The following is a 20,842-nucleotide window of genomic DNA, read 5'->3' as shown; positions in this document are numbered from 1 at the left end:
GGTTTTGGTGACTGCTGCTTTATAATATTGCTTTAGATCAGGTACAGCTAGAACACCTTCATCTGACTTTTTTTTCTCCCATTAGTTCCCTTGAAATTCTCGACCTTTTATTCTTCCACATGAATTTTGTTGTTATTTTTTCTGCGTCATTAAGATAGCTTTTTGGGAGTCTGATTGGTACAGCACTAAATAAATAGATTAGTTTGGGGAGTATTGTCATCTTTATTATTTTCGCTCAGCCTATCCAGGAGCACTGAATGTCTTTCCAATTATTTAAATCTGACTTTAATTTTGTGGCAATTGTTTTGTTATTTTGCTCATATAATACCTGACTTTTTTTTGGTAGATGGATTCCCAAATATTTTATACTCTCTTATATTTTTAATAGTCTCTTCTAGGAGAGAGTTATGTGACAGGGTCAGATATAATTCCCTTTTATGGTATTATCTGGAGACTGTGTGCTGTTAGCCTCTTCGGTGTTGGATACCCATTCTTTCTCTGTATAGAAAGTGTCAATCACTCTCTTCAATTTCTTACTCATTATTAAGAATCTGTGGGGTCTGCCTTTTGGGTAGGAAATTTTTCAGCTTCCTCACAGAATGGGGATTGGATGGAATGCAGCAGTCTTGTGAAGGGTCTAAGAGTTCCCCTCCCCCACCAAAAATGACTTAGAGGTGGTTAGCACGGCTGCAGGGAGTGCCCAGTGAAGAACCCTCACTGTGTGGCCTAGAAACTGCCCTGAGCTTAGAGCCTGAACAGTGAAAGCATCACAAGCCCAGGCCAATTGCCCCTGTGGGGTGGTGCATATTAGCAGCTGACCCAAGAAAAGCCCCTGCACTCAAACCACAAGTCTCTGCTGGGAAATCACAGTTGCTGATATAAGAGTTTTGGTGAACTCATGATTAGCCCCGCACTATGTGAATTAGAGGCTGCCCCAGGCTGTGTTCCCCACTGTGCAGTTCTTAACTCCCCTAAGGAAAACCCCGGACAGAAGAAGGTGGCTCCACAGCTGTGCCGAGGTCGGTGTTGGGTCACTTCCCATTTGGGGTAATTATAGGTTCTGGCATTTTTGTTTGTTTATTTGTTTGTTTGTTTTATTTTAAAGTGGCTTTGATTTCTCTTCTGATCTGCTGTTTTACAAGTAGAGTAGAGCTATCAGCCTATGCCAGATTCTTCTATCTCAGTTAGCTTTACTAACCCCAGAGACCTCCCCAGCCAGTTTGGCACAATGTGCTAGCCTTTAGTCTAACCCTGTCTGTGCTGGTCTTTTTTTTTTTTTTTCCTCCTGTCTGGACCGGCCTTTTCTGAAGAAATTCCAGATGCACTTTGGCTGTTAAGTTGTGCTTGTAATCTTTGTGTTTTTTATCAGTCCAAAGTTATTTTGAGGCTTATTTAACTAGTTGGTATTGAGTATAAAAGGGACCTTAGAAGTATTCCTATATCTTCTCTGCCATCTTGGCTCTGCCCCCAGGGTAGTATATTCTTGACTATATTCCAAGTTCTTTTGCATTTCAGAATATCAGATTACAAGCCCTTAGATCCTTTAATGTAGAGCCAGCTAGATTTTGAGTGACCCTTATTGTGGCACCTTGGTATTTGAATTGTTTTCTCCTGGCTGCTTGTAATATTTTTTCTTTGTCTGATAGTTCTGAAATGTGGCCACAATGTTCTGTGGAGTTTTTTTGTTTTTTGTTTTTTGTTTTTTTGTTTGTTTTTGTTATTGTTTTTTTTTGTTGTTGTTGTTTTTGTTTTGTTTTGGTTTTATTTATTTGTATGTCTGTTTGTTTGTTTGTTTGTTTTGGGGGGTGTTTTTTTCAGAAAGTATTTGATGAATTCTTCCAATGCCTATTTTACCTTCTGGTTCTATTACCTTTGGGCAGTTCTCTTTGAGATTTCCTGTAAAATAGTATCTAGGCTCTTTTTTTCATCATAATTTTCTATTAGTCCAGTAATCCTCAGGTTATTTTCCAGGTCTGTCATTTTGGCAAGTAGATAACTGACATTTTTCTCCAGATTTTTTTTTTTTTTTTTTTTTTTTTGCTTTTTCTTGACCTGGCAGTTACAATTACTAGTCTATCCTATGCCCAACAGAGTACCTTTGACCACTGACCTTTGCAGTGTCAAATCTACCTGGCTTGCCTCCTCTTGAGGCCTTCAAAGGTCTCTGGCCATGATTTCTTGAATCTATAGTTTAATAACCGGGGGCACACTCAAGGACAGCCACATGTAATCTTGAAAGCCTTTATTATACCTACTCACATAATGCCCTGACTTGTTAACTTCTTAGCAGCTACCCCAGGTTAGGGAGCCAGGTTAGAGTGCCAGGTGTCTCATTGAATCATTCATTTCTATTTGTTCAGTTCTGATTTTTAATGAGTTATTTTCTTCATTAGCTTTTTTTACTTCTTTTTGTATGTGTCCAATTGAATTTTTAAATTAGTTCTTTTTCTCTATGGATTTTTTTTTCCATTTCACTAAATTTGTTTTTTAGTGAGTTATTTTCTTTTTCCAATTCACAAATCCTACTTTCTTGGGAATTCTTTATCTTTTTCAATTAATAGATTCTACTTTCCTGTGATTCCTTTACCTTTTCCAACTCCCTAATTCTGTTTCCCTGCACTTCCTGTGAATTCTTTATCTTTTCCAATTCACATTTCAGGAAGTTGTTTACCTTTTCTAATTCACATCTCAGGACATTGTTATTCTCTAGTATAGCTTCTCTTTCCTTTCCTCATTTTTCTTCTAATTCTCTCTTCAATTTTTAATAATTTCTTCTAGGAGAGCATTATTTGGAGCTATTAATAGCCTCAGGTTTGGAAATCTGCTCTTTTATTGCATAGAAGCTGTCAATCATTTTCTTCATTTTTTTGCTCTTTTCTTTTTTTTTTTTTTCTTATTCTTTTTCTTTTTTTTTTTTTTTTTAATCCTTCAGGTTCTGCCTTCAGGGCAAGGAGATTACCAGCTTCCTCTGTAGAGCAAGGATGGGGTTATGGACAGTATCTGTCCTCTCAATGGGCTACAAGGAACAGCAGAGCTGCGAGAAGGCTCTGGAAAGAGCTCCACATGGAAGTGGGTATGCCTGGGAATCATGGGCCTGGCTGTGTAAGTGCCCTGTGAGGAGCTCCACTGGAGAAATTCCACTACCTCAGGCCAACCCCCTCACTGTACAGATGAGAGGCTGCCCTGGGCTGTGCCCCTGCTTTGTGTGACTGCCCCCCACCATGAGCCCCTTGCTGCAGAGTGCTGTGAAGAGCTGTGTTATGGTCTGCGTGAGTCACTTCCGGTCCTGGGTGAGTGCAGCCTGATCCTCTTGGGACTTTGGCATCCCTTAGAGTACCCACTACCCCAGGCTCCAACTTCTCTGCTGGTCCACTACTCCACCACCAAAGCAAAGCAGTCAGGCTATGGTAGAGAGCTCTATGTTAACTTTCCAACCTTAGAGGCTACCCCACTCCTGTTTCTATCCCTGCTCTGCATTGGCCTACTCCCAGAACCTCAGGTCAAACTTTTTCAGGTGATTTTCCATATTCTCTTCCACTGGTAAATTTTTATATTTCCAATCTTTGTGGCTTTTACCAGTCAAGTGCTGTTTTGGAGTCTGAATTAAATAGTTGGTAGAAAGGGAATTAGAGAGCTTCCTAGTCCAATATTTCTTATCATCTCTTCTAGATCTGTTATTTTTCATGTTGGTTGTTTTATCAATAAAATATTTTACATTTAATTCATTTTTTTTATTTAAAAAAATAAAAACTTTTTGACTTATTCTTGGTGTCTCCTTAATTCATTACTTTCCATTAACTCTATTCTAATTTTTAATAAATTATTTTCTTCAGTTACCTTTTTTTCCCTTCTTTTTCATATGGCCAGTTCTACTTTCAAAAGAGTTGCTTTCTTCAGTACAATTTTCCCCAATTTGGTCAATTCTACTTTTAAAGAAGTTATTTTCTTCAGTGTTTTTCCCCCCATTCTAACAAATATTAAGAATTTTTTCAGTCAATTTTTGTGCTTCCTATTCCAAGTAGTTGACTTTTTTTCATAATCTCCTACACAGTTATCATTTCCTTTACCAATTTTTCTTCTACCCTTCTTACTTGATTAAAAAAAATTAACTATTTCAAGAGAAAATGGATCATATGTATATAATTATTCTGGTGCAACAAAATAGGGATCTGTTCTTCATGAGATGATCCAAGCAATTTTAAAATACTTACTCTGGGATAAAATTGTCCTCATATTACTCACTATATCTATACAACCCCAATCATATTTCATCTACTTTTCTATGAAGCAATGTTGGAATTAGAAGTAATAAGAGGTGTAACCAACAGGATGAATACAGAGAGGGGTGGAGAGACTTACATCAACTGATGCTGAGTGAAATGAGCAGAACAAGGAGATCATTATACACTTCAACAACAATACTTATATGAGGATGTATTCTGATGGAAGTGGATATCTTCAATATAGAGAAGAGCAAATCCAATTCCAATTGACCAATGATGGATAGAATCAGCTACCCCCAGAGAAGAAACACTGAGAAATGAGTGTAAATTGTTAGCATTTTTTGTTTTCTCCCCAGGTTATTTTTACCTTTTGAATCCAATTCTTCATTTGCAGGAACAACAAAATTTGGTTCTGCAAATATATATTGTACCTAGGATATGCTATAACATATTTAATATGTATGGGAATGCCTGCCATCTAGGGGAGGGGGTGGAGGGAAGGAGGGGTAAATTCAGAACAGAAGGGAGTACAAGGGATAATGTTGTAAAAAATTACCTATGCATATGTACTGTCAAAAAATGTTATAATTATGAAATTAATAAAAAAAAATTAAAAAGAAGAAATAAGAACTGTTTTCCTTAAACACCAAATACTATTTACTATGAGCAACTTATTATACCTCTTTAAGACTCCTTTTCTTCATTTGTAACATGGGACAATTATACTCACAGTTTTCTACATTGAACTCCACTTCAAAATTTATCTTTGCTGCCACAAGCTAATCATGATGTTATACTTAGCCTTTTTCTTCTTGTTTTATGTTTATTATTGTTTGTTTCTTTTTACTGAAATGGTCAAAATTTAATAGTGAAAATCATGTATCTACACAATTCTTACTAAATATTACAATTGTTTTTAGGATAAGTTGTTGATTTCAATTTAATTAAATAAAAATACATTTTCTATAATTACTTCATTCTTTTGTTCTTCATGGGACAATTAAATTATTTGCATAAGATAAAATAATTTTTTACATATTCTAAGAACTTATACAAAGCATACCATGTAATTGTTCCAAAGATTTTAAGTAAGGTTAGATGTTAGATTTTACTGCAGCCTTTAAAATCAGTTTATATTCCCCATAAGTACCATATACTTTTCCTTTAATCTTCCACAGGCTTCATAAATATTGACTGTCAGACTTTATTTATTGCTTCAGATTATATTCCTGAGAAGTTTATAGAGCATAACATATGTTTTCAAATACAATCTTATGTGGATTTTTGCAAGCAATAATTCTTAGCTTTGGAGAATGGCAAAAATATCACTGAATCAACTGGAAACATGTTTAGGCTTCAGTGAATAGAACTGATAAAAATAGGGAAGTGAGCTAAAAGTTACCAGTGAACAAAGTTTTTTTTTGTTTTGTTTTGTTTTATTTTGTTTTGTTTTGTTTTGTTTTGTTTTGTTTTGCCTGCTCTTTAAGAATTTTACTGGGCTAAATGATATGATTTATCATTCAGATATTCGAGGTGTAAGATAACTGAGGCTGAATTATCCAAATAATTTCATAAATGAGAAGATTCAAGTAGGTGGCCTTTGAAATCCCATCCAATTCAAAATATATGACCTGATCATATTGAATTTTATATATATATATATATATATATATATATATATATATATATATATATATATATATATATATATATACATATGTGTGTGTGTGTCTGTGTGTCTGTGTCTGTATGTATATGCAAAAGTACATATAGGTCAAACTTGAAAAATGTTCAAAACTTTACATAGCATCAAATCTCATAGTTCTCATCACAGAATTTAAGTCTAGTTCAATAATTTTTTTGCTTTTTTATACCTATTTCTTAACATAGTCCTGTCCATGGAGTCAAAACTTAATAAATGTTTTTCAAAAGGATTATAGACCTTTACTGAATATTGTTGTTCTTCTTTGACATTTGCTGCTACATTAACCATACACATCAGAGCATTGTTCCTGTGAAACATTAAAAGGTGTTTTTTTTTTCCTTGCAGTTCTTAAAAAGCAGCACCAGAAAAAAAAATCATCCTTAATCATTATACTCCTACCTGGCCTCACCTTCTAGATAGATAGGTCTTTTGGGCCATATATCAAAAATAAGATCCCCTTAATATTTGGTATTGTTTCCTCACACTCTTCTTTGTATCTTCCCTTATTTTTATTTTGAGAAATTATTGTCTTGGCTTTTCTTGTTGAGATCTTACATGCTATTGCTTTTCACCCTATTGGATATATTGAAACACAAATACCTCCAGATTGAAAATTGTGGAATCAGCCTTCAGTGAACCTTTCAACATGATTTAATAACAACGTAGTCCCATGCCTTCCCAAAAATAAAATATATCCTCAGTAAGTATACGTTAAAAAGTATGTGAAATAGTAGTACAAATTTCTTCAAGATAAATCTTGTTTATTATTTACATTTCTATAGGTTTCTGATACTCTTTACAATAAGCCTGATGCCATTTGAAAAATCTTTCCTATATAAAAATAGAAATCACTTTGCACCAAGTTACTTGCTGTTTTCTTCGACCTGTAATTTAACAGTTCTGGACTTTAATAACTTCATCTATAATATGAGAGAATTGTACTTGATGGTTTCCCCTTCTTTTCTACTTTTAAATAAATGTTCCCATGTTATAATCACATAGAAGCAGTAAAGTGCAGTAAGTATCATAAAATCAGGGAATAGAATATATGCATATGTTGGATATTTGCTTTCCCTTTCATATTCAAACTTGATGAAAGTCAACATAATTTTCACCCATAACTTTCTCATCTCTCACTCTTCAACAATCTTGCAACTGCCTTCTAAATCTAAGATTCAAACAAAACTGCTCAATTCAAGTTTACTAACAATGCTGCTAAAATTTTCTTATCTTATATTTTGAGCATCTAGAACACTATAGTCCATATAGTAGACAAGTAATAAATATTTACAGTGATGCTGGTCTTTGTATGAAATTTCCCTCTAGAGCAGTTATTAGCTATAATTCTGGCCTTATAGATTCTGTTGACCTACTTCAACTCCAATGTCATGGAATCAGCATGCAAATCAATTTCAAGAAACATTGGACACTTTTCAAAGCTTTTAGTTATTAACTGATATCAATTTACTGACATCAGAGTAATTCATATTTCCTTTTCTTCCCCAAGTCCCAGGCATCTTAATTTTTTTTTATTGTTAATTAACACCTTTTTTAGTTGTGGGAAGCTCATAGATCTCTTCTCATGCTAATATTTTAATGTGCATTAAGTAAAATAAATAAGATTACAAAGGGAATCAATAATATTAATATATGATTACTAAATAATTTTTACAATCCTAAAGTGAAGGGTAAGAAAACATTTGTAACTTCAAAATAGCTATTGTAAACCATGATGTAGAGTCCTTTTTTATAATGTTAATGATATTTTAGTAAATATTCACAATTCAATTGAAATAAAAACTAAGAAAGAATGGGGAAGTAAGTAGATTAAATATTATGTTACTATGCTTGACTTCTTTGTTTTAAAATAATGATATTATATTATGAGAGAGTAAAGCAAATATTGAACTCAATGTCCAACAAACTTAAAATAAGATACATGACTTTTTAGCTGTATAACCATGAGAAATCACCTGATATCTTTGAAGATCATTTCCTTTGTGAATTTAATGAAATTTCTTCTATTAAATTTAAATTGGATAATTTATGTAAAATATTTTGTAGTTATTCAGTTCTTTCAGTATTATTTGAGTTTTCATGACATTATCTGGGGAAAATTATTTGGCAAAGATACTGGAGTGATTTGTCATTTCCTTCTTTAGCTCATTTTACAAAGGAAGAACTGATGTGTATTAATTGACTTGAATAGAGTCACACAATTAGCAAGTGTCTAAAACCAGATTTTAACTCGAGTGTAAGAGGAGGATTCTTCCTCACTCCATGCCTGGAACTTAATTACATAACCTACAATACTCTATAATGTAGAAAAGGAGTGTTATTTTTAAACTTTGAGTTGTTATAAAGACTACTGTACCTCAAATAAGTGAAATTTCACTTAACATTATTTCTACTGAAATGTTAGACTACTTAAAAATAACTAGGAATTTCAAATAGATACAAATAACCAAATGATATGTAAGATCTTCAATATTTAGGAATGGTATTTGGGGGATTTTCCTATAAGTAACATGATAACATATTCTTAATTACAATATATTTTACTGATTGTCAAACTATATATAATATCTATATATTACATATACATATATCAAGTAGAAGAAATATAAATTTGTGTAAATTAGTAAATATAATAATATTACATAGTGCCATACAAAGAATAACAATAATTTTTATTAGGAATAAATTGCTTGCCTTTAGGGATTTTATTGAACTTCACTAGAAGGTGGTGAAGAAAAGTTTACCCAGAGTTTATCAGTTTTCTCTCTGGAAAGGCATAGCATTTTTCATGATAAGTCCTTTGGAATTATCTTGGATCATTTTCGTGATCAGGGGAACTAAGTTCTTCACAATTGATGATTGTTACAGTATTACGGCTGCAGCATTGTATGTATTTTCTTAGTTTGGGTCATTTTATTTATCAGTTCATATGAATCTTTTAAGATTTCTTGAATACAACCTATTTGAAAGACCTCATATTTTAATAAAGGAAATGTGTCAAGATAAACTCTAGAGAGGTATTCACTCTTTTTGGTGAAATAGTGGTTGTGATCAATATAGTACTAGAAATGCGAGCCTCAGCAATAAGAGCTGAGAAAGAGATTCAAGGAATTAGAGTAGGAAATGAGGAAATCAAATTATCACTCTTTGCAGGTGATATTATGGTATACTTAGAGAACCCCAAAGACTCTGCTAAAAAGCTATTAGAAATAATTCAAAATTTCAGCAAAGTGGCAGGATACAAAATAAATCCACATAAATCCTCAGCATTTTTATATATCACTAACAAAATGCAACAGCAAGAGATACCAAGAGAAATTCCATTCCAAACAAATGTTGAGAGTATAAAGTATTTGGGAATCCATCTACCAAAGAAAAGTCAGGAATTATATGAGAAAAATTACAAAACACTTGCCACAAAAATAAAGTCAGATTTAAATAATTGGAAAGACATTCAGTGCTCTTGGATAGTGTAGTGAGCTGTCGTCTTCAGAACCTGCTGGATCACTCTCTGGGAAGAGATCTGCTGTGTCTACTCAAATCTCTCAGACAGATTCTTCTTCCTGTAACGAACCGTTGTCTCCAGGCAGTTGCTGTTAACTCTTGTCCAGAGAAGTGACTTCCCTTCCTACAGAGAGCTGACTTCCTTTCCTGCAGAGAGCTGCGTCAAGCCAGATGTAGTCCAGAGTCTTCTTCTATCTCTGGAGGGGTGTCCTCTCTTTTATCCTCCCAGAGAATGGGCGTGGGATAATGCAAGGGCTTCTGGGAAGAACCACTTCAGCCAATGAGCTTGCTCCTTCTATCAAGTCAACCTGAGTTCTCACCTTGTAATTGTCCAGACAACCTGAATTCTCACCTTGTCACTATCCAGACAACCTGAGTTCTCACCTAGTAATCCTAACAGGATAGGCCGAGCGAATATAATAAAGATGACAAATACTCCCCAAACTAATCTATTTATTTAGTGCTATACCAATCAGACTCCCAAGAAACTATTTCAATGACCTAGAAAAAATAACAACAAAATTCATATGGAAGAATAAAAGGTCGAGAATTGCAAGGGAACTAATGGAAAAAAAAAAAAAAAACTCAGAGGAAGGTGGTCTAAGTGTACCTGATCTAAAGCTATATTATATAGCAGCAGTCACCAAAACCATTTGGTATTGGCTAAGAAATAGACCGGTAGATCAGTGGAACAGATTAGATACAAAGAATAAAAAAGGGTACATCTATAGCAATCTAATCTTTGACAAACCCAAAGATACCAACATTAGGGATAAAAATTCATTATTTGGAAAAAACTGTTGGGAAAACTGGAAAATAATATGGCAGAAATTTGATATGGATCCACACTTAATACCATATACCAAGATAAGATCCAAATGGGTCCATGATTTAGGCATAAAGAGTGAGATAATAAATAGATTAAAGGAACAGACGATAGTCTACCTCTCAGACTTGTGGAGGAGGAAGGAATTTTTGACCAGAGGAGAACTAGAGATCATTATTGATCACAAAATAGAAGATTTTGATTACATCAAACTAAAAAGTTTCTGTACAAACAATACTAATGCAAACAAGATTACAAGGGAAGTAACAAATTGGGAAAATATTTTTAAAAGTAAAGGTTCTGACAAAGGTCTCATTTCCAAAATATATAGAGAACTGACCCTAATTTATAAGAAACCTAACCATTCTCCAATTGATAAATGGTCAAAGGATATGAACAGACAATTCTCAGATGAAGAAATTGAAACTATATCCACTCATATGAAAGAGTGTTCCAAATCACTACTGATCAGAGAAATGCAAATTAAGACAACTCTGAGATACCACTACACACCTGTCAGATTGGCTAAGATGACACGAACAAATAATGATGAATGTTGGAGGGGATGTGGGAAAACTGGGACACTAATACATTGCTGGTGGAGTTGTGAAAGAATCCAGCCTTTCTGGAGAGCAATTTGGAACTATGCCCAAAAAGTTATCAAACTGTGCATACCCTTTGACGCAGCAGTACTACTACTGGGCTTATATCCCAAAGAAATACTAAAGGGTGGAAAGAGACCTGTATGTGCCAAAATGTTTGTGGCAGCTCTTTTTGTTGTAGCTAGAAACTGGAAAATGAATGGATGTCCATCTGTTGGAGAATGGTTGGGTAAATTATAGTATATGAATGTTATGGAATATTATTGCTCTGTAAGAAATGACCAGCAGGAGGAATACAGAGAGGCTTGGAGAGACTTACATCAACTGATGCTGAGTGAAATGAGCAGAACCAGAAGATCACTGTACACTGCAACAACAATACTGTATGAGGATGTATTCTGATGGAAGTGGAAATCTTCAACATAAAGAAGAGCCAACTCACTTCCAGTTGATCAATGATGGACAGAGGTAGCTACACCCAGAGAAGAAACAATGGGAAGTGAATGTAAATTGTTAGCACTGTCTGTTAAATCTGTCTGCTCAGGTTACATGTACCTTCGGAATCTAATGCTTATTGTGCAACAAGAAAATGGTATTTACACACATGTATCTAGGTTACATTGTAACACATGTAAAATGTATGGGACTGCCTGTCATCGGGGGGAGGGAGTAGAGGGAGGGGGGGATAATTTGGAAAAATGAATACAAGGGATAATATTATAAAAAATATAATAAATAAAAAAAATAAAAAAAAAAGAAATAGTGGTTGTGAAGTATCATAGAGGTCTTGTTTGAGGAAGAACAAGCAAAAACTCACCAGAGCTTAGGGAAATAAAAGGGTGAGATGAAGGGAAATAATGTTAAAGGCTAGATTTTAGAAAGCATGGTTTTGAGATGCTAGATAAGTGAAGCAAAGTAGGATATGCCTGGAATTTTTTAATGTCTCATATATAGTTAATAAATATATTTATTATATAATACATATATATATACATTCTACATATACATATGTATACATTTTATTATAAATATATAATAAAATTTTAAAAGCATGTTCAAAGGAAGCTACTTCTATTGGATTTCTAATTATATTAAACATTAAAACTAAAATATATATTATGATTACATGATAAGTTATTATATTTATATAAGCTTTTATAAGAAGTTTATTGAATTTATAATTTTATTACATTAATAAAATAACAGTAGTACATAAATGTATAGTGTAATATTTATATAATAACATACATCAACTGAGTAGGATAAGCTCTCAATCCTAAATTTTGATTCTTTGCATTATCTTTAGTAAAATCTTAGTTAAAGGCTTAATTTATTTACATTACACTGACCAGAATACTGACTCAATCTATATTTGAATAGGTATGCTTAGTTAAAGCATTCTTGGAACTGAACCAAGAATAGAAACTAAAACATGAAAATTTCTAAGAAAGTTAGAAATTATAAGTGATTGTAATAATGATATGAATGATTGAATGGCCAAATGGATAAATAAATGAATATCTGAAAATGACTTAGTAAGCAAGTATGGGTCAGAAACTGTCTTAAGTTCTGGTAATAAAAAACAAAAACAAACAACAAAAAAAAACAGGTTAAAAAGTTTCTGCTATCAAGATGCATTCATTCTCATTCAAAAAGAAGAGAACACAATATAAATGTGCTTAGTAGCATTTAAGGAGTATTTTTACAAGGAATTCACAAACACTGTGATTGGAAATATGGATCAATTGGTTGGCATATTCTTTACAGAAATTATAATGTTGCTATGATTATTTAAAATTTGCTTTTAATTTATTCAGGCAATGATATATTAATTGTATTTCCATTGATTTAAAATTTAGTTTTATTTTATTCTGACAATAACTTTTAAGTCAAGCGTTGTTTGATCTTTTATTGCATGCTTTTAAAGCACATGTAACTGAAATCATGATTGAATTAATGACTCATCTAACATGTTTCGTGTTTAACTTTGTCTTCCAGATCAATTAAAATAAATTATCACCACATTATCAAGACTGTGAAATCTTAGGTGTTGTTTTCCCAGGTTACAAAAGAAACATTTTATTTTCGAGATAAGTCATTAAAAGAGCTAAATAAATTCACAAATAAAGTCTATAAAGTTATGATTATGATTCTATTCTTGGGTTTAATAATTGTTTCTCTATGAATTATATGTGTTTCCCCCCAAATGATTCAACAACCCATCATATCTCTTATTAAAATATAAACTTCTTGAGGACAGGGACCTTTTCCTTTGTTTTCATTTATCATTTTGTGTTTTTATTTCATATTCTTAGCAGTATGTTTTATACAGGTCACATGCTTAAATTTTTTTAATGGAATTGTAAAAATTTTTCAATATTATTGAATGTAAATATATACATATTCATGATCAATTAGTAATTCTAACAACAAAATTGATATATCAGTTTATAAATATATATATATATATATATATATATATATATATATTTCCCCCCTGAGGCTGGAGTTAAGTGACTTGCCCAGGGTCACACAGCTAGGAAGTGTTAAGTATCTGAGACCAGATTTGAATTCGGGTCCTCCTGAATTCAAGGCTGGTACTCTATCCACTGCACCACCTAGCTGCCCCTCAGATTTATATTTTAGACAAGTTTTATCAGAAGACTTTAATTTGTCTTGTATGACAATCATTTTTCAAAAAAAGAGTTCTGATTTTTTTTTTTACTTGGATTGAAGGAATCCAGGGAAACTAAGATTTATAGGTGAGAGGAAAGAACATTCTAGGCACAGGAAATAGAAACTAAATAGATCTTGAATTTATAAAAAAAGAGTGACATGATTTTAAACTATGATTTAACTATTGAATTGACCTGAATGAGAAGGCAGACATATTTCAGTTATAAAAAAAATTAATTTGCATTGAGATTTTATTTTTTCTACTTTTTTATAATATTATTTACACTTTGTACTCTCAATGACTAATTTCCTTTTTAAAGTAGAGTCATAATGAACATATTCCAGGCTTTGGAGTAGTCCAAAAAGTTCTGAAATCTTTCATCTTTTAATCATACATCATATTTTCCAATTTATTTTTCATTATGCTCCTTTCTGTCACCTTCCCATAAAAAAAATCAATTAATAAGAAAGTACTGTCTAGGTTGACTTTGAAATTCTTCATGGAATTTCTCTACTTTTTTCATCCTTCTTAACAGATTTATGCTTGTGTTTATAAGTAGAATTGAAAAGTGAGATGCCCAAGTATCCCATGGTATAATGTTCTTTGGTAATCTTGGACACATGAAATCAGTCCTTCTAATGCATTTATTAGTCCACCTGGCAAAACCTTGACAGACATCCATCTATTTAGCTGCAATTTTTTTTTTTCATTTATAATGTCAATTTGATGATTTTCTTTTTTTTCCCCAAATTGTATGACTACTTATTGATCTCTTGGACATTTATGAGAGTAAAGACTGAAATAAGATGCATGATTACCCTAAAAATGTTGACCTTACTGTTTACTATTTTTTTTTATGTGTGCTACTCCACATTCTTGACTGCAAAAAAATAAATAAATAAAATTGATGCACATAAATGAGTATTATTTTGTTATAGTATTCCAATAAATGGTTTTGTTTTGAATCAATTTTATACACTGGATAATTGGGGGAGTTAAGTCAATGATTATGGCTTATATGATCTGAGGAGATTGTTATCTTAATGGTTGCTATGTACACAGCAGATAGTGCACTTGAGTTCATATCTGGCCTTAACTACTTACTCTTTGACATTAGGAAAATCAACCTATATTTGCTTCTGGTTTTGCACATATGTAATGGATATAATAATAGCACCTATCTGCCATGGTTGTTGGGAGATCCAAATGAAATAATAATTGTAAAGCTTAAGCACATTTCTTGGCATATAATAAGGATGGATATACATATTAGTTATTATAGGTTGTGATTGTGATTAGATCTGGCATAGATCTTTAAAACACATTCAGATCAGTTCAGGATATTTTTCTGTTTAGGGGGATGGTTTTAATTTGTTTTTACTGGAATTTCCACATGGTGAGGAGTTTTTCAGAGGCTACAAATACAAGGCAGTATTTAAAATTTTGAGAAAAATGAGCTAAGACACTGACTCAGTTAAGAAACATTTGATCTCCTTACCAAGTGAAGAGACAATTAATAATTACTCCCATTTCAAACATATATTTATTTGTTAAATAAGGCAAAAATATTGTCAAAATAATATAAGTAGAATAAATTCACAAAATTTAAAAAATACAATGATAAGGTAATTAAGAAGGAGCTTGAAAAAGGCTAATGTGACATAGATTACTACCACATAATAGCAAGAGAATATTTAGATGAAAATTTATATAAAGAAAGAATGCAAAATAATACAGTTGAATCAGTGTTTCTCTAAGCATCTATGGAAATTAAATAAATAATATCTGGGAAAGGTCTCTTGAAGAAGAGAATGTGTTTTGTTTGTTTGTTTGTTTGTTTCTTTATTGGTTTGTTCTTGTTTTGTTGAAATAATAATTTTAGAAGATAATTTTAAAATTATTGGACTATATAAAAACCATAATCATAAAAAGAGAATAGACATGATCTTTCAAAACATTGTCAAGAAAAACTGCCTTATTTGTTTTTTTCTTGATGTTTCATAAATCATTAGCTTCCATTTAGCTGGTTCTAATTTCTAACAAATTATTTCCGCCAATGATTTTTATACCTCTTTTTTTTTCCCCATTTGGCCAAATCTGCATTTTAAAAAGTTGTTTTCTTCAATGAAATTTTGTACTTTTAAAAATATATATTTTCTTGCTTTTTTATTATACTGTTGACAGTTTTCATGATCTTTTGCCTCACTTGTAAATTTTTGCCTCAATTTTTTCCTCTATATATCTTGTTTGATTTTTAGATATTTTTGAACTCTTTCAGGAATTATTTTTGGCTATGAAAACAATTATCCTTTTTTTGAGGCTTTACATACAGCTATATTTTTTATTGTTGTTCCCTTTTGAATTTTTGATATTGATTGTCAGCATTGTGACTTTCTTTGGTCAGGTTTTGTTGTTCTTTTTGTTATAGATGGGAGTGATAGTTTCATTCACTTTTCAGGCTATTTCTTGACTTTTAAATTTATAATAAAATTTTATACTGCTTCTTGCTGGGAGGGATTATTGTTATTAGCTTCAGGCTCTTTGTGGTACAGTATAATTTTGAGAGCTTATTTCTGGGACTTATAAATTTTCAGTTTCACTAAGGTAGCTTAATTAATCAGTAGAGGTGTGGTCACTGTTCCCTTTGTCTGTGGTTTGGTCTATCAGAGACATCAAACATTCTTTTCTACCATGGAACTCTGACCATGAATTTTTCTTTGATCTGTAATGTATTAATGCTTCCCCTTTTCCTGTATTATATCCTGTGACCCAGATCCCCATATTGCCAATGTAATAGAGTACTTAAGCCAATATCATAAAGCATCCCTTGTAATTTCCTTCTTACCAGTTTTCTTTTTCTCATTTTATAAATTATGCTACCAATTTAATCAACTTCCAAGGCCTGCACAGACTTGCTGAAGTGGGCATCTGCTTTTGGATTGTACCTCCATACCTTCCAAAAAATGCACTATACTCTCATTGCAGCAAAACAAACCGTTACTTTCAACATGCTGAGTTGTTGTTGACTGGAAAATCCCTCTACTCATATTTTTTATTGCTTGTTTCATTACAGAAGTTTTTTGAGGCATTATTTTACATTTGTTTAAAAGGTAATTGGGGGGGGAAGGTAATTTGGGAGAGCTGATAACTCCTCCATCTTGATTTCATTCCAGACTATTCTTTTTAAATTAATTTTATAATTATATATTTTGATAGTACATATGCGTGGGTAATTTTTTACAACATTATCCCTTGTATTCACTTCTTTTCCAAATTTTCCCCTCCCTCCCTCTACTCACTCCCCTAGATGAAAGGCAATCCCATACATGTTAAATGTGGTACAGTATATCCTAGATACACTATATGTGTGTAAAACCAAATTTCTTGTTGCACGATATGAATTGGATTCCAAAGGTAAAAGTAACCTGGGTAGAAATACAATAGTGCAAAGAGGGGGCAGCTAAGTGGCGCAGTGGATAGAGCACCAGCCCTGAATTTAGGAGTACCTGAGTTCAAATCTGATGTCAGACACTTAACACTTCCTAGCTGTGTGACCCTGGGCAAGTCACTTAACTCCAACCTTAGGGGGAGAAAAAAAGAAAGAAAGAAAAGAAAAAAAAAAAAAAAAAAAAAAACAAATAGTGCAAACAGTTTATACTCAATTCCCAGTGTTCCTTCTCTGGGTGTAGCTGTTTCATCATTGATAAACTGGAACTGAATTAGATATTCTCTATGTTGAAGATATTCACTTCAGTCAGAATATATCTTCATACAGTATCATTGTTGAAGTGTATACTGATCTCCTAGTTATGCTCATTTCACTCAGCATCAGTTCATGTAAGTGTCTCCAAGCCTCTCTGTATTCATCCTGTTGGTCATTTCTTACAGAGCAATAATATTCCATAACATTCATATACCATAATTTACCCAACCATTCTCCAATTGATGGGCATCCATTCATTTTCCAGATTCTAGCCACTACAAAAAGGGCTGGCACAAACATTTGGGCACATACAGGTCCCTTTCCCTTTTTTAGTATTTCCTTGGGATATAAGCCCAGTATTACCACTGCTGGATCAAATGGTATGCACAGTTTATTACCTTTTTGGGCATAATTCCAGATTTCTCTACAGAATGGCTGGATTCTCTCACAACTCCACCAACAATGCATCAGGGTCCCAGTTTTCCCATATCCCCTCCAACATTCACTATTATTTTTTCCTGTCAGGTGTGTAGTAGTATCACAGAGTTCTCTTAATTTGCATTTCTCTGATCAATAGTGATTTGGAACACTCTTTCATATGAATATAAATAATTTCAATTTCATCATCTTAAAATTATCTGTTCATATCTTTTGACCACTTATCAATTATAGAATGGTTTGATTTCTTATAAATTGAAGTCTGTTTTCTATATATTTTGGAAATGAGGCCTTTATCAGAACCTTTTACTTTAAAAATATTTTCTCAATTTGTTACTTCCCTTCTAATCTTGTTTGCATTAATTTTGTTTGTACATAAGCTTTTTAATTTGATGTAATCAAAATCTTCTATTTTGTGATCAATAATGATCTCTAGTTCTCCTTTGGTCATAAATTCCTTCCTTACTATCCTATATTCCTATAATCTATTTATGATCTCATTCTTTATGCCTAAATCATGGACCCAGTTTAATCTTATCTTCGTATATGGTATTACATGTGGGTCCATATCTAATTTCTGCCATACTAATTTACAGTTTTCCCAAAAGTTTTTTTTTTTTCCATATAATGAATTCTTATCACAAAAGTTGGTATCTTTGAGTTGGTCAAATCCTAGATTACTATAGTTGTACACTATATTTTCCTGTGTACCTAACCTGTACCACTGATCAACTAGTCTTTTTCTTAGCCAATACCAAATAGTTTTGGTGACTGCTGCTTTATACTATAGTTTTAGATCAGGTACATCTAGGCCACATTTATTTGATTTTTTTTCCATTAATTCCCTTGAAATTCTTGACCTTTTTTTTTTTTTCCATATGAATTTTGTTGTTATTTTGTCTAAGTCATTAAAATAGTTTCTTGGGAGTGTGATTGGTATAGTATTAAATAAATAGATAAGTTTAGGGAGTATTGTCATCTTTATTATATTCTCGCAGCCTATACAAGAGCACTTAATGTCTTTCCAATTATATAAATCTGGCTTTATTTTTTTTGCCAAGTGTTTTGTAATTTTGCTCATATAAATCTTGAATTTGCTTTGGTAGTTGATCAATGATGGACAGAAACAATTACACCCAGAGAAGGAACCCTGGGAAATGAATGTAAATTGTTAGCACTACTGTCTATCTACCCAGGTTACTTTTACCTTCGGAATCTAATATTTACGTACAAAAAGAAAATTGGATTTACACACATATATTGTATCTAGGTTATATTGTAACACATGTAAAATGTATGAGATTGCTTGTTATCTAGGGAAGGGAGGGGAAAATTTGGAAAAATGAATAGAAGGGATAATGTTAAAAATTACTCATGCATATATACTGTCAAAATTTTATAATTATAAAATTAAAAAAATAATAATAATTAAAAAATTAAAAAAAATAAAGTACTTGACATTATTTTCCATTGTTTCGTTTTTCTGGCTTTTCCTGACTACTTCTTGGTTTCTCCTTGAGTCATTCATTTATGCTTGTTTGAGCCTAATTTTCAATGATGTATTTTCTTAACTCACTTTTTTTATATCTTTTTGTAATTGTCCAATTGAGTTTTTAAGTGAGTTTTTTTTTCCTATGGAATTTTTTTCCCATCTCCTGCATTTTATTTTTTAGAGAGCTGTTTTCTTTTTCCAGCTCACTAATTTTATTTCTCAATGATTTGATTTCTTTATCCACTCTGTCTTTAAATGCGTCGGATGACTTTTCCAGACTCTCTTGCCAAGCTTCCCTTTCCTTTTCCCATTTCAAAAATATTGAATCAATAAATAAAACTAATAGTTGATTTTATGAAAAACTCAACAAAATAGATAAACCTTCAGTTAATTTGATTAGAAAAAGGAAAGAGGAAAATCAAATTATTAGTCTCAAAAATGAAAAGGATGAACTATATATCTATGCAGATAACATTAGAGCAATTTTTAGGAGTTATTTTGTCCAACGTTGTCAATAAATTTGACAACATAATGAAATGGAGGAAGACCTACAAAAATTTAGGTTGCCCAGTGTTAAGGGACAGGTCAATTCTCTGAGAGCCTCCACAGTTGTGGATCATAACATCTGAAGAAGTTGCAAGGCAGCCTTTGCTGACACATGTGTTGCAGACTAGGAATGAGATAAATTAGAGACAAGAGGGAAGAGGATAGAATATAATGGCCTTTTAGTGAGAGAGTCAGAGAACATCAACTGCCCCTCAGTCTCCTTGTATCATCCTCTCACAAGAAGAGATGCATTCTGCAGGTCTGGGTTGGATCTCCAGCAGCCACTGCATGTATTCCTATGTATTCCAATAGATTAACAGAAGAGGACATAAATTACTTAAATAGTACCGTTTTAGAAAAAGAAATAGAACAAGCTATTAATCACCTCCCCCAAAAAACTCCCCAGGACCAGATACATTTACATCTGAATTCTACCAAACATTTAAATTAACAAACAATTAACTCCAACACTATATAAACTCTTTGAAAAAAGGAATGAAGGACTCCTACCAAATTCCTTTTATGACACACCCATGGTAGTAATACCTAAACCAGGTAAGATTAAAACAGAGAAAGAAAATTATAAAGCAATATGCTTAATGAATATTGATACAAACATCTTTCCCTGTTTTTTCATAATGTATTTTCTCTCGGTTATTCTGGGCAATCTATGTTTTGTAGGCATTCCTCTATTTTACTTAGGTTACCACATTTATTGACATATAGTTGGGCAAAACAATCCCTAATCATTGCTCTCATTTCTATTCATTGGTGGAAAGTTCTCCCTTTTTATTTTTGAAGAATAACAATTTGATATTCTTATTTTTTATTCTAATTAACATAACTAAATTTTTTGTTTATTTTGTTGTTTTTTCATGAAACCAATTCAGGTTTATTTATTAAGTCAATAATTTTCTTACTTTCGGGGCAGAGCCAAGATGGTGGAGAAGATACACACGATCTTGTGAGCTCCCTTCTTCCCTCATTACCAATTAGTTGAATCAGCCTCCAAAATAGCATTGGACTGATAGAAACCACAAGGACTGGAAGCACAACTTACCAGCTGAAGAGAAACTGGTGTTTCAACAGAAAAGGTCGGTTCCCAGGG

General features: G+C 32.5%; 1 pseudogene; it reads left to right on the top strand.

Annotated features, from left to right (window-relative positions):
- Positions 1-2,981: 2,981 nt before the first annotated feature.
- Positions 2,982-20,842, top strand: part of LOC141561930 (putative E3 ubiquitin-protein ligase TRIML1) — a 155,018-nt pseudogene continuing 137,157 nt past the window's right edge.

Source organism: Sminthopsis crassicaudata, chromosome 3 (assembly GCF_048593235.1).
Source record: "Sminthopsis crassicaudata isolate SCR6 chromosome 3, ASM4859323v1, whole genome shotgun sequence".
Classification (NCBI taxonomy): Eukaryota; Metazoa; Chordata; class Mammalia; order Dasyuromorphia; family Dasyuridae; genus Sminthopsis; species Sminthopsis crassicaudata.
Note: the sequence above shows the minus strand (reverse complement) of the source record. Positions and strands in the feature narration are given on the sequence as shown.